A 12,584-nucleotide genomic window follows, 5' to 3' on the forward strand; every position below is an offset into this window, starting at 1 on the left:
ACTCTCAGTTTTCAAAATTCTTTTTTTTCTCTTTCGATCCCTTTCATGGCTTCTTACAATACATATGTTCTCTCATTCACTGAATGGCACTGGAAAGGATGAAAGGATTTATTCATGGTGAATATCTCCATTATCTACCTCTTAAATCTTCTAGGAAAGACCCTTATGCCCTCTTTCATGCTTGAGAAGAGCTATCTATAAACATTTTCAAAGCTACTTAGTTATCCTCACCTGAATCCTCCATAAAACTTAGCACCAGTGTGAGGTCTGTCAAAATGTGTAATGTTTAAATCACATGATTATCCAGACCTCTGCTTCCCGTACTGTTCTCGTGTTTTCACGTCTTCCCCAACAATCTTTTTCCATGTGTTAAGTGTTCTCATGTACTGTAAGGTCTTTTGGGTGTGGGTTGCCATTTCATTTTAAATTTGTACAGCGTATAGTGCCAGTGTGTCCTAGCTTAGCACTCCTTGATCCTTGACAATACGTTAATGAGCATTAATATATAAAATGAGAAAAAATACCGTTGCTAACTAGAATAACCAATCAGCCATCAATAATAACTAAATGATAAATAATCATGTGTCCATTGCTAAATTTGCTTTTGTTACCACTTTTTTTATCAGATTGCTAAGTTACAGTAGCTTACTTTCTTTGTAACCTCAAAATAATTATTACATGTCACAGAATAATATGTTCTTACAGTATTATTTTGGCCTATTGTATCAGTCTGTCTCAAAACAAGTTGTGTGTAATATATTTCCTATTTGTAATTGCTGTAGTGGTCCACTGCAGTAATAAAGTTGTCACATGGAACATGTAATAGACCACTTTACATTGTTGGAACTGCTTTTTTTATTGCAACTCCTTGTAACTTTATGATGTCTTCATAAATGTGATCCATGGCAATAATAAAGTTGTTGGACAAATACAGCAAGTTACTGTTTGCTTCCCCCAAGTCTGAAAGTTATCTTGACATTGTTAAATGAGCATACTTAAAGTTTTCAGTGTTGAAAGGAAGGCAACCAGAAACTTGTATTATACAAATATTATTTTAGAAATATGGCAACTTACAATGACTACATCTATTTAATGTGGTTTTGGTACGCCTACCAAAATTTTTAAACAGGATCCTCACTGAGTTAGGATTATCTAAGACTAGAGGGCAAATCAACACATGCACCACTGTGATGTTTTCATGGTTAGAACACCCCAAAGAAATAAATAATTGTTTTGGGAGGTAATTCACAATGTGTAAGCCCCAGCTTTGAAAAGAAAGTTGTGTGATGTCTGTTCATTGTGCTCTGCCCAAGTTGTTTTCTCTGTAGTCTTTGTTAGGACACACTAATGCCATTCTGCATTTTTCCATGTATAGTTTGTACAAACCAAGCCCCTTGTTTTATACCGGATTCTGTGCCTCGTACTCAAGTTCATCCACATAAAGCTTGCTAAGGTATCACAGTCCCATAGTGTTCAGTGTAAAGATGGTTGAAAAACTTTGAAGACAGATTTTAAGAATGGGGCTAAGAAGTGGTAAAGAGCTAGTTCCTACTCCATGATGTCTGAACTGGATGTATCCACAGCTCTGCAGTGTTTCTAAACCACTGAAGAAATGTACAAATAGGGTCAAAGTCGTTTTAAGAATCTGTTTCAGCAATGTACCAACCATTCAATTACTGTCCTTTGCAAGTTCCACTGGACTCTGATACTAACCACAGGGGTTATTAAGTGGGAAATACATCTTTTTTTGGCTTCAGACTGACAAACTAGAATCTTGAACAAAAACCCTCTTGATACCATTTTGCCAACTACATTTTAAGATGAAATGGCTGAGATACAAAGCACAGAAATACAAAGTTGTGAGCGACCACTACATTTTGAAGTACATTTTTGTGCCAGAAATTGACCTTCTCTACTGATTGAATCATAGTATATGATGCCTGGAGACAAGGGGGCAAGCCAACGGTTAAGCAGCAGGTGTAAGTCTGAATTTACTTACTTTGTGAGGATTTAGTCTGATTATTTGAGTATAATAATCTCAGCCTTTCCTGGTCACACAAGTGCAACACCACAGAATGCAAAGGAGACTGTGTAGATTGAAACAACAGCAGAATTTTGCTTCAGATTTTGTGTGGTTTGGGTGTAAAGAGAATCTGCCAGTATTTTCACTTAAAGTACATATGTGCATAAACACTACACATTTCTTATTGAAAGGAACTATGTTAACAGCTTTCCCCCTATTTATCTGAACATATTTGTTGTATTGTATATTCTACCATGTGTTCTTTGTGTTCATGTATATGAAGGACAGCTGTGTAGCTTGGGGGCTATCTGCTGAGCTATGGTACAGATAACCGTATGGTACCTGGCTCTAGCTGACTATATTTCAGCTGGAGATTCAAACTCATAGTCACAAGCAGTACAAATATAGGGGTGTCTCTTATTCTACTGGAATTACCCCATTAGCTTGTTTTTGTGAAATCTGTTTTCAGACTAATAGATAGTGTATTGCTGGATTAACTCTTGTACTGACAACTCACGAGAAAACACCCAGGATTTGCATGCTTATGTTGCTTCACATAACAGGACTAATTTATCATGTCTGACTCCTCTGTAAGCAAAATTACCAGAGATGTAGTGTGAAAAAACAAAGTTTATATTTACAAATTTATATTTTGAGGGAGTACCATGTAACATTTCAAATACATGGTAGTTTGCAGCAGAGTCATGGAGCTAGCCTAGATCCACAAAACTATTTTAAGCTCCCAAGTCATGCTTAGGTTCCCAAACTACCAACTATGTGAAACTACAGACACAATAGGAGGTAGGAATCCAAATCCTTTTGCAAGTGTGGCCTGGCCTATGGCTGAACAACTGACTTAAATCTGATTTAAATCTCAAGATGTTTCTTTGAAATACAGTCCCCTGAACAGACAGCAGTGAACTAATTGACGTGGCACTTAGGGGCATGGTTTAGTGGTGGACTTGGTAGTGTTAGGGTGACGGTTGGACGCGATGATCTTAAGGGTCTTTTCCAACCTAAAGATTCTATGATTCTAAACTGAACAGCCTGGACTTAAAACTGGAGCTTTCTGGACACACTGGTTCTAGACCTGCATCTTCTACTTTTGAGACATGCAAAACAACCTGCAGTCCATGCCCCTTTCACATCAGTAAGACCCACATGTAAGTACATTCAGAGGACTCTATCTCTTGGCATCCACCAGTGCCTGCACAGATACAGGGCAGCTCTAGAGAAGACAAATGCAGACTTGGGATTTAGTGTGGCTGTGAGAGTCACTAAGGAAGAGCAGCACACGTTAGAGAAGATAGAATGAACAGAGCTATGTAGAATGGGGCGTGGAATGACTGAAGTACCTCCACCCTGCTTCTTAAAGAGCCTAGTATTCTTCATTTCTACCTACCAAAGTAATCTTAAATGAACTTCTCTGAAATATTTTTTTCTTTTCTGTTGTGCATATCTTTCTTTTCTATGTCTATTTTAAACAATATGATCTCAGTGCAAAAAAATGTGTCTAACAATCTTTGTACACTGTTGAAGAATTGCATGCATTGCTATTGAAATACTACTACTACTACTACTACTAATGATAATAAGGCATAATGAACTGATATAGCATAGTTTCTTCAGGACACCCCCCCCACACACATGACAATAAACTGTTTTTGAAAACGTACCCATTTAATGTATTTTCATCAAACCACAAGTTATTGCAAATATGGCAGCAGGGAGGAGGAACAGGGAATCCTGAGGAGTTGCCCTTGCCCTGTGTTACAACAAATTGAACAAAATGTGGCTGATTTTTCCGTATCATTTATTTTGTTAATTTCTTTCTCAAATTGTACAAATTTCCTATAAACTGATTTTGAAATTTTGACTTAATCCGTGACACATTATTTAATGAAATTTTGTCCAAAAGGCCTATCCCAGCAAATATTATTTAAGATGAAACTACTTACAGACTTCAAGAGAAACTAAATCTTATTATTTGTTTAGAAATCTTTTTAAACATTTGTTAATTTCAGTAATCCTTGAATTGGAAATACAATCATGGCTAAGTGATATACAACCTGGGAGCTAATTTAATCAGTAAAACCATTCTGGGAGCAAAGATGGTTGCTTTCACCTGAGCTATGACTGAGGCAGTGCCATCACTTCTCTAACTCGATTTCTAAATTTGTGTATTATGTTTTATTTAGTGGTCTTAGCAGAGTTTGCTCCGATCAAGCATGCATTCTAATAGTGTATAATTGTGTTTACAGAATCAGGGACTGCGTTATTTTCAAATACCATTAAGCGCTTTGTTAAAAATGGCTCCATCAATGTACGATAGTGATGGACCGTTCTTTCAGGTGCTTACTCTGGCAAAGGTTTCACCTCCTTTAAACAGTGGCCGGTGTCAATTCAGCTTACAATGTTTATCGCCTCAGCAGTCTCAGTTTTCTTTCTTGTCATGTATGTATTCAAAGTTAAACTGTTACTATTTTTATCACTCCATTTTTTCTATAATTTCCACATAGTGATGTGTGTACTGCTGTACTGTCGTATGGTCTGTGACAGGTCTATTTCTACGTAAGTATGTAAAAATACAAAGGTAAAGTCTGTTCAGCAATTTGAGATATAATCTGGAATATTAATCAAGTATTAAAAAGATCAGATAATGTGTAATGCATAAGTCTGTATTTTAAAAGTTTGGCATGTTTTTTTTCTGCAATTTATTTTTGTTCATTAAAAGATATTCCAACAAAAGTGTCGTCTTTGACTAGTATTTAGTCCTAGAACTATACAAGCGTTAGTTAAAGCAATGCCTCTGCTTGTGTTTAAAGAACTTACATTCATTAACTTTGCACATATTTGGCTTTGAAGTAGCAAATACAGACTCCTGCTAGTCTACAGACAGTATGAAATTACGATTCTATCTACAGTCTATAAGAACTAGCAGATGAAAGAGCACGTTATTTCAGTGTCTCACTCATAAAACAGGTTTCAGTCAAGGAGAAAAACAGATTAAAAGTCAATCCGTGTAATAAACATAATACCCAGAAGCTGAAAAATATATCTAAAAGATATAATAAAATTCCCTTGAAAACCAGATGGGACGTGGATCTTCCTCTCCATTCAACATTGTGTAAGATATGTGTGGACTTTCAAGCAGCATTTTTTCATTGTTTAACTTGTGAAGCGTAAACAGCATCTGGTTCCATACACTGTGTGTATTTGACTGCATTCTGATTATTTTATACTAACAAGAATGAACCCAGCTGAGGAAGTATGCTGCTGAAAATGACTCTTGATCAGCAAATGACTTAGTAATTAGGTACACAGCTGGATCAGCTGCATTTGGCTCTATTGTCCACTACTGTTCTAGAGGGCAATAAAGACTGTAAATATATACATGCATGCAGGCAAACAGACTTTGAAGCCAAAAAATTATAAACTATATGTTACCACTTAATTGCACCTTAATGCCTGTATGTATCCACTTAAAATGAAGGACATCATTGCAAGGAACTTCCTCCATTTCCAGCTGCTAGTGAAGCATACTTTGCTTTTTACTACTCCAATAATGTGAAATCCTAATTACAAACTGAGCAATCCTAGAAAAAAAAACACTGGGCTGGCATATATGCCATTAATAATTTACACTTGTTTCACGTTTATTAGGAATTGTATTTTTGTATGGATGTATCCTTCTATGTAGACACACTCACAAAATATGCCAACAGCTATAGCGTTAAATTAGTCTCTCTCTGTAATGATCCAGAGTTTTCCAAACAGGCAATCCCTGTCATGTAATTAATTTTGTCATCTTTTGCTTAGGACCTGGATGTCTCCTGCTGGAAAAAATAATGACAAACTGGTCCTTAAACTTCTCAGGTCATGACCTTGCCTGCTTGGTGGAGAGTGGTGGTTAGAAAGATGTCGTCTCAAACAACTCTGTTGACAGTCAGGGTGATTGAGTACATTCAAAAGTTTTCAGTACAGCACTGCCTTATGCCTTCATAATCTCTGATCAGCACATTTTCATCTTGTCTACTCTTGTCTGGCATTGCCGTGTCCCGTATAAGTCCTTAAACTGCCTTAAGCATGACATAAAAGCTCATATGGTGGTTGTCAAGATATCACTTGCAATTTGTCAGTCCAGGAGCTCCACCACAGATCTTTTATCCCCGCACTCTATCTTAGAAACCATGGCAAATCTTCTGGTAGGCCAGCTTGTTGGTAGCAGAGTCCAAGTAAACCAGTACAGTCTGCTGAGTGCTACATTTTTGTCTAAGCAGAATTTGGATTGCCTCATCACTCTGAACAAACCAGATTTAATGTCACCTAAGCATAGGTGGTTTGATGACAAGCATGACAGACTGCACCACATAAGGTTTCTGTACTTCCTTGACATTGGTGACAGCATACATGTATTTTGCAGGGTAAAACTTACATCCATCGAAGTGGATATATTGCAAATACACTCATAATTATGCATATGTGCATTGTGATTGGGCAGGGCAATGTACACATGCACAAACACGCACAGAGGCACAAGGATTAAGATGGTCAGTGAACACCTGCTTACACACCACATAACTATCACAGGGCAGCCACAGATGTGAATTTTTAAGCATGCCTGTATCATAAAAATACTTCTATACACGCCATTATTTTATTTTAGTTGAATTTCCAAATTTATTCACTAGGTGGCAATGTAGTATGTAATTTGTAGCAAATTTACAGCAGAGCTGTATTGATCAGAAATAACTGCACTAGATAAATGCTTTATACTGGATTGCAATAAAGAAATGTTGATTCATAGTCCAATTTTTTCTTTTTTAATTTTATGCTCATAAGAATTCATACTCTATCTACACCTTAAGTAGAAAATACATGAGGTTGTGGTAGATTGCAAAGCCTGCAAGAGTCACATGAGGTATGTAGAGGTAGCTCAGGAGAGCCAGTGGACCCCATTACCACCAGTAGTCATGTCTGAAGTGTTAGGCAGGGATGGAGTGTGGTGCAAAAAGGAGCACATGCAGCTCAGTCACCTCAGGGGGAAGAGTTAGTTTCAGTCAGTGAGAAGCCTGATTACAGCCAGGAATTCGAAATATTTTATTAGAATGAGTTTCTGAAGTATATCTGCTCTGGTTGTACCAGAGCTCTAGACAATGATGTGAAGACTGGTTCAGAGCAGCAGAATGTGGATATCTTCGTCTACGAGTTCCTTGGGTTTTCTCTCTTATCTGTTAACACTGATGCTTTAGAAAATGCCCAGAAGAGCCTCAGAGATGTGGGCTAGAGGTAGTAGGTGCACCAGCCTGGTGGAGCTGGTTAGAGCTGGCAGCTCTCTCCTGGAGACCTGTGGCAGAAGGAGGTCTGCACTGCAGGGCCAGGAGAAGACACTGCGGAGATGGAGCCCACCATCAGTATCAGTTGCAATTCCTCTTTTAAGATTCACTGTGCATGCAATGGATAGGCTGCCTGTATGATTTGATTACTTCAATATTAAATCTTCCTTTTATAGACATAAAATGTGAAGTGTTAAAATACAGATGCTATGTTATATGGAGCCAAGATGTTCTTTTTCTCATTTGCCTTGTGAATTAATGAAACACTTTATGTCAGGCAGATTCAGCCTTTGCTGTTTTTCAGAATGACCTCATGCGAGGCTACCTGTCTGCCCAGTTCTCTGTAGGCAGCCTTTTGCTTTCTCAAATTTCGTTATGTGACTTGACTGGTTAATTTGTTGTCTTTTTAGCTGTCCATACTTTTTACTCTAGGGCAGTGGGCAATGTTTATATTTAGAAGTTTTTGCTGCCGTGGTGCTTTATAACACAGATGGTTTAGTCTGTCTGACCCAGCACTCTTTTGTCCTTAGCACTTTCTGTCAAATTGTCTCAATTATCTCTCCATTCCTTTGATAGATTGTACCCCTGCTGTGATTGTCAAGTAGATAATAATTATTTGGGACATTTAATTATTTTTAGACTAGGCCTGTTATATATCTCAGAGTTTCTAATGCTTATGATTTGGTTTTTTTAGGGGACCAGCTAAGAAATAGCTATTAGCTATTATTAAAATGTATGCTGCAATTCAGGATAATTGTACTATATTTTATGTTTCTTTTTGCTGTCCATAGTAAAAGTAAACAAATCCCCCAAATGTCAGAAGTCTTTTGCAACCAGAGGTGGCTCTCGCCTTGGGGATAGTGGGGTCCAACCTGACCAGAACATTATAAACCCTGCTAAAACTTTTCTTTGTCATTCTGTTTTAATAGGGATGTCCAGTGGCAACATAATGCAACAGAAGTTTAAGAACAGTACAGGTTGTTCATTATCAGGGTAAAACTAATAAAACAAGAAAATTTACTTATTAAGTACTGGGAAACAGGAAAAAATGGCCAGCCACCTGTAAAAACTCTGCAGAACTTTTACAACTCTTTTTGTTACAACTCTGAACAGGCTTTTTGTGTTGTCTGAGTTGCTACAGGCTCTGCAAGAACGGAGGTCACCAATGAAGTTCCTAACATGTAACAGCTTGTTAAAATATGTGATAAATTTCCATCTTTATCTATGTATATGTGATAAACTGTGAATGCACAGTTTTAGGACACTCCTGAGCCTGCCCAGTAGCCCTGAGTGAGGTCTCCGTTGAATTATATGCATGCAAACATAGATACACATGCAGTTGCACACAAGCCCACTAGAAGTTTTTCTGTTGAAATTCCCACCAGCCAACAAGCTTTAAAGCTGCCACTACTTGCAACATCTGTGAAATATGTTTTTGACTTATGAGGTCTTGTTCATATCCTGCACTGTCTTCTCCAGCTTCATTCAAGACCAGTGACACAAGGAAGAACCCATTGTTACAAAATGCCAGCTTACAGCACGACAGTTACTACAACAGCATTTCCATCCAGAATGTTACATAGTGTGAAATTTTTCTGGTTTTAACATCGACGTATATTAGCTAATAGTATGTATCACCCAGTAAAATAACTCATACAGATGGCTGAAACCAAACCCAGAATATCATGCAACTGTTGCTTGTTGCATTTTTGCTCACTTCCATGTAAAAATTCTGTCACATAGCCAGTAACTTCCTCTGGAAAGCCAGGTAGAAACCTGGATTTTTTACCCGAGTTAAGTCTGAATCCTTGAAATGTATTTGTTCTGAAGTGATCCCTACTTTGACCACAAAATGAGTAATTAGAAGTAATTTAATTACACAGGAACTGATTATTAACCCTTTATCTCTGAGCAATTGACCTGGATATAAATATTGGTACATTGCACTGAAGCACAGGAAAGGATTTCCTTATATGGCTTTATTTAAGTTTCTTTTTTTTCAGCAAGGCATTTCTTCCCATAGCATTTTGATACATACATGGATTAGTCTTTTCTAGATTGAATTTACAAAGCTTTTAACTGGGTATTTGGAGAGCAGGGTTTTATTAGCTTTATATTGGCCAACGGAAGTGCAAACCTTGTTTTACGGGAGGAACATAAACGCAAAACTTTTTTTTACAGGAAGAATATACATTTCTCAAATCTGCACCTGATTTCACTTTAATGTTTGGGTTTTTTTCCCTGTAGTCCTTTGTTTTCAATTAGGTTAGTGTGCCTGCTAATAAGTTTACTGTCTGTTTTCAGCTTCCTTTGCATTCCTTCTGTACATGGATGAAGTGGAGAAACTAAACTGTAGTGATTGTGGCCCTGGTTCTGCAACAATATGTATATATATTTACTTAATTTAAAGCCTACACCATGACACCATCCATCATTATTGCACTGTGAGCCTTGCAATATTTGTTGTTTCTCTTAAAAGCTTACTTTGTAAATCATGTCATCAAGAAAGAATCCCAGCTTTCAGCTAAACAAAAATATAAATTTTTATCTTCCTAATAGGAGAGGGAAGTTTGAAAACATGACTTGAATATACCAAAAGGCTTTTAAAGATAGTAGGTAAAAGAGAAAGATAAATTTATTTAGAATTATTGTGATGTTTAAGAAAACCCTTCTTTTTTGGGTTGGGGGTGATTGCTGAACCCTGGACATTCAGGAGACAGAAAAAAGAGCTTTTAAGCAGAGGCAAAGCATTCAAAAATACTAGCAGGCAAAATTGTCCTGTGCATTGTTTTCAATGAAGCTGACTTTCCGAGTTGCTTACAAGAAAACAGCTGCTTTCTGGTAATGATAGAACTAGCGCCCCGTACAATCTGTAAGAACATAAAGTATGCCCCTAAGAATGACTAGCACTGCTAGCATATAGCAGCAACGGTATTTACATTATGCATACTGGGGAATGAAACTGGTCAGAGGCTACTGCCAGGTTTCTCAGGGCTTTTGAACATTGATAACAGAAGTTCTTCATGAAGCGTGTAACTGGTAATAACAAACAATAACTACGTCTTGGTTTTTATACATTTGGATCCATATTTATTGAGCTGAGCAGAGCTGTTGCTACATTTTGCCAGCTTTATGACTTTGCAGAAAAGATGAAGTAGAATGGAAAAAAAGCTGACTTGAGTCAAAGATACAGAATATAAAGGGAAGCTACACCAGCTTAACTGGTTTTGTTAAAGGAAAATATATCATGCTGGATCTGACAGCCTGAGGGAGGTGAGGCTACTGCAGTGCCCCCAGGTCCAACAAGTAGTGAGTGTCCAACAAGTAGTGAGTCTGAGAATGTCTCCCCAAGCAGTCAGAACAAGTAGATACACCACATACCTGCGTATATACATGGCCAGCCACTCAGACCGCAGGCAGACATGCATACACAGAAAGCACCAACGGCTTCATTCTGCTCCCCTCTGGCTGAGCAGAATAGAGGTCCATTTGTGGGAATATAAATATACATATATATACGAGCAGTGTGGATCCCGCCAGTAGCGAGACTCAGATTCGCAGTCTGCCCAGTAGCTGTTCCTGGATCCCTGTCTCTCCAGTTGCAAGAACCTGGAAATAGAAACTCCCGAGGCTGCAGCCCCGCTCCAGTTCACAGAATCACAGAATGTTTGAGGTTGGGAGGGACCTCTGGAGGTCTTCTGGTCCAACCCCCTTGCTCAAGCAGGGCCACCTACAGCTGGTAGCCCAGGACCATGTCCAGACAGTTTTTGAATGTCTCCAGGGATGGAGACTTCACAACTTCTCTGTGCACAACCTGTGCCACTGCTCAGTCACCCTGAGAGTGAAGAAGTGTTTCCTGCTGCTCAGAGGGAATCTCCTGTATTTCAGTTTATGCCCACTGCCTCTCATCCTGTCCCTGAGCACCACTAAAAAGGGCCTGGCTCTGTCCTCTTTACACCATCCCTTCAGGTATTTATATACATTTATGAGATCCCCCCAGAGTCTTCTCTTTTCCGGGCTGAACAGTCCCAGCTCTCAGCCTTTCCTCATAGGAGAGATGCTCCAGTCCCTTGCTTATCTTTGTGGCCCTTCACTGGACTCTCTCCAGTATGTCCATGTCTCTCTTGTACTGGGGAGCCCAGAACTGGATGCCTCACTCCAGGTGTGACCTCCCCAGTGCTGAGTAGAGGGGAAGGATCGCCTCCCTTGACCTGCTGGCAGCACTCCTCCTAATGATGGATCCCAGCATGTACCTGTTAGCCGCCTTTGCTGCAAGGGCACATTGCTGGCTAACGTTCAGCTTGCTGCCCACTGGAACCAAGTCTTTTCCTGCCAAGCTGCTTTCCAAAATGTTCTTCCCTGCATCCCAAAGTGTGTCCCACAACCCTATGCTGCAACCCCCCTTAGTCTGAAAGTGATCCAAAGAGCTGCTCCCAATGACTCACTTTGATGGGTTTCACACCTGCACATCGGGGCTGAAGGTCTCCTGGGAGAGGGCACCCTCAGCTCTTTTTACTGGGATATTCTGATGAAGACAAATAAAAAGTGTGTGTGCCCATTTTTAGTTTGTCAATGAAGCCTGTTGACTGGTGACAGTAGCTCTGAATATATGGGTTTTTTTGATACTGTAAGCACCATCAAGACTATTTGCAAAGCGTAGCCCTTAAAAATGGCAAAATGCATTAGAGGTATTTCAGTATTAACTCTGTCTCTTCTAACCAAAGTAATTTGTGAAGCTAAAGTTTTTGATTATTTTATTGGCAAACTTGAAGTGCTATTATGTAGCATATTGGATTTATTTGGAAAATTGTTGGAAAATACCACAACAACGTCGGTACAGAACTATAGTGTTTTATAAAATAACATAGAGAGGATTTTCACTCTTCTGAATGCTTTTGAAAACATGGCCCAATATGCTTGCAAGAAATTCTAAGTAGAAGGTCAAAAAGAGCCAAATCTTGAGGTCCCTACTCTGCTTTTATTCGGGCTTGACTCTGATAAAGCTCTTACTCACTCCTCTGTGGGTTTTGCCTGAAAAAGCACTGTGCAAGACTTACAATGCCAGGACTTAGCCCACAAAAATTATTAGCTCGGGTCACAGTCTAGGCTTTCTTATATAATTTATCCATCACTTACTTATGTTATAAAAGTGCAGAGGTGATAAAGAAGTCATCTCTCAGGTCACATAGCAGTTTAAACTGCTGTGTCTCTGATTAAGCATCGTA

Source organism: Haliaeetus albicilla, chromosome 1, assembly GCF_947461875.1.
Source record: "Haliaeetus albicilla chromosome 1, bHalAlb1.1, whole genome shotgun sequence".
NCBI classification, from domain to species: Eukaryota; Metazoa; Chordata; class Aves; order Accipitriformes; family Accipitridae; genus Haliaeetus; species Haliaeetus albicilla.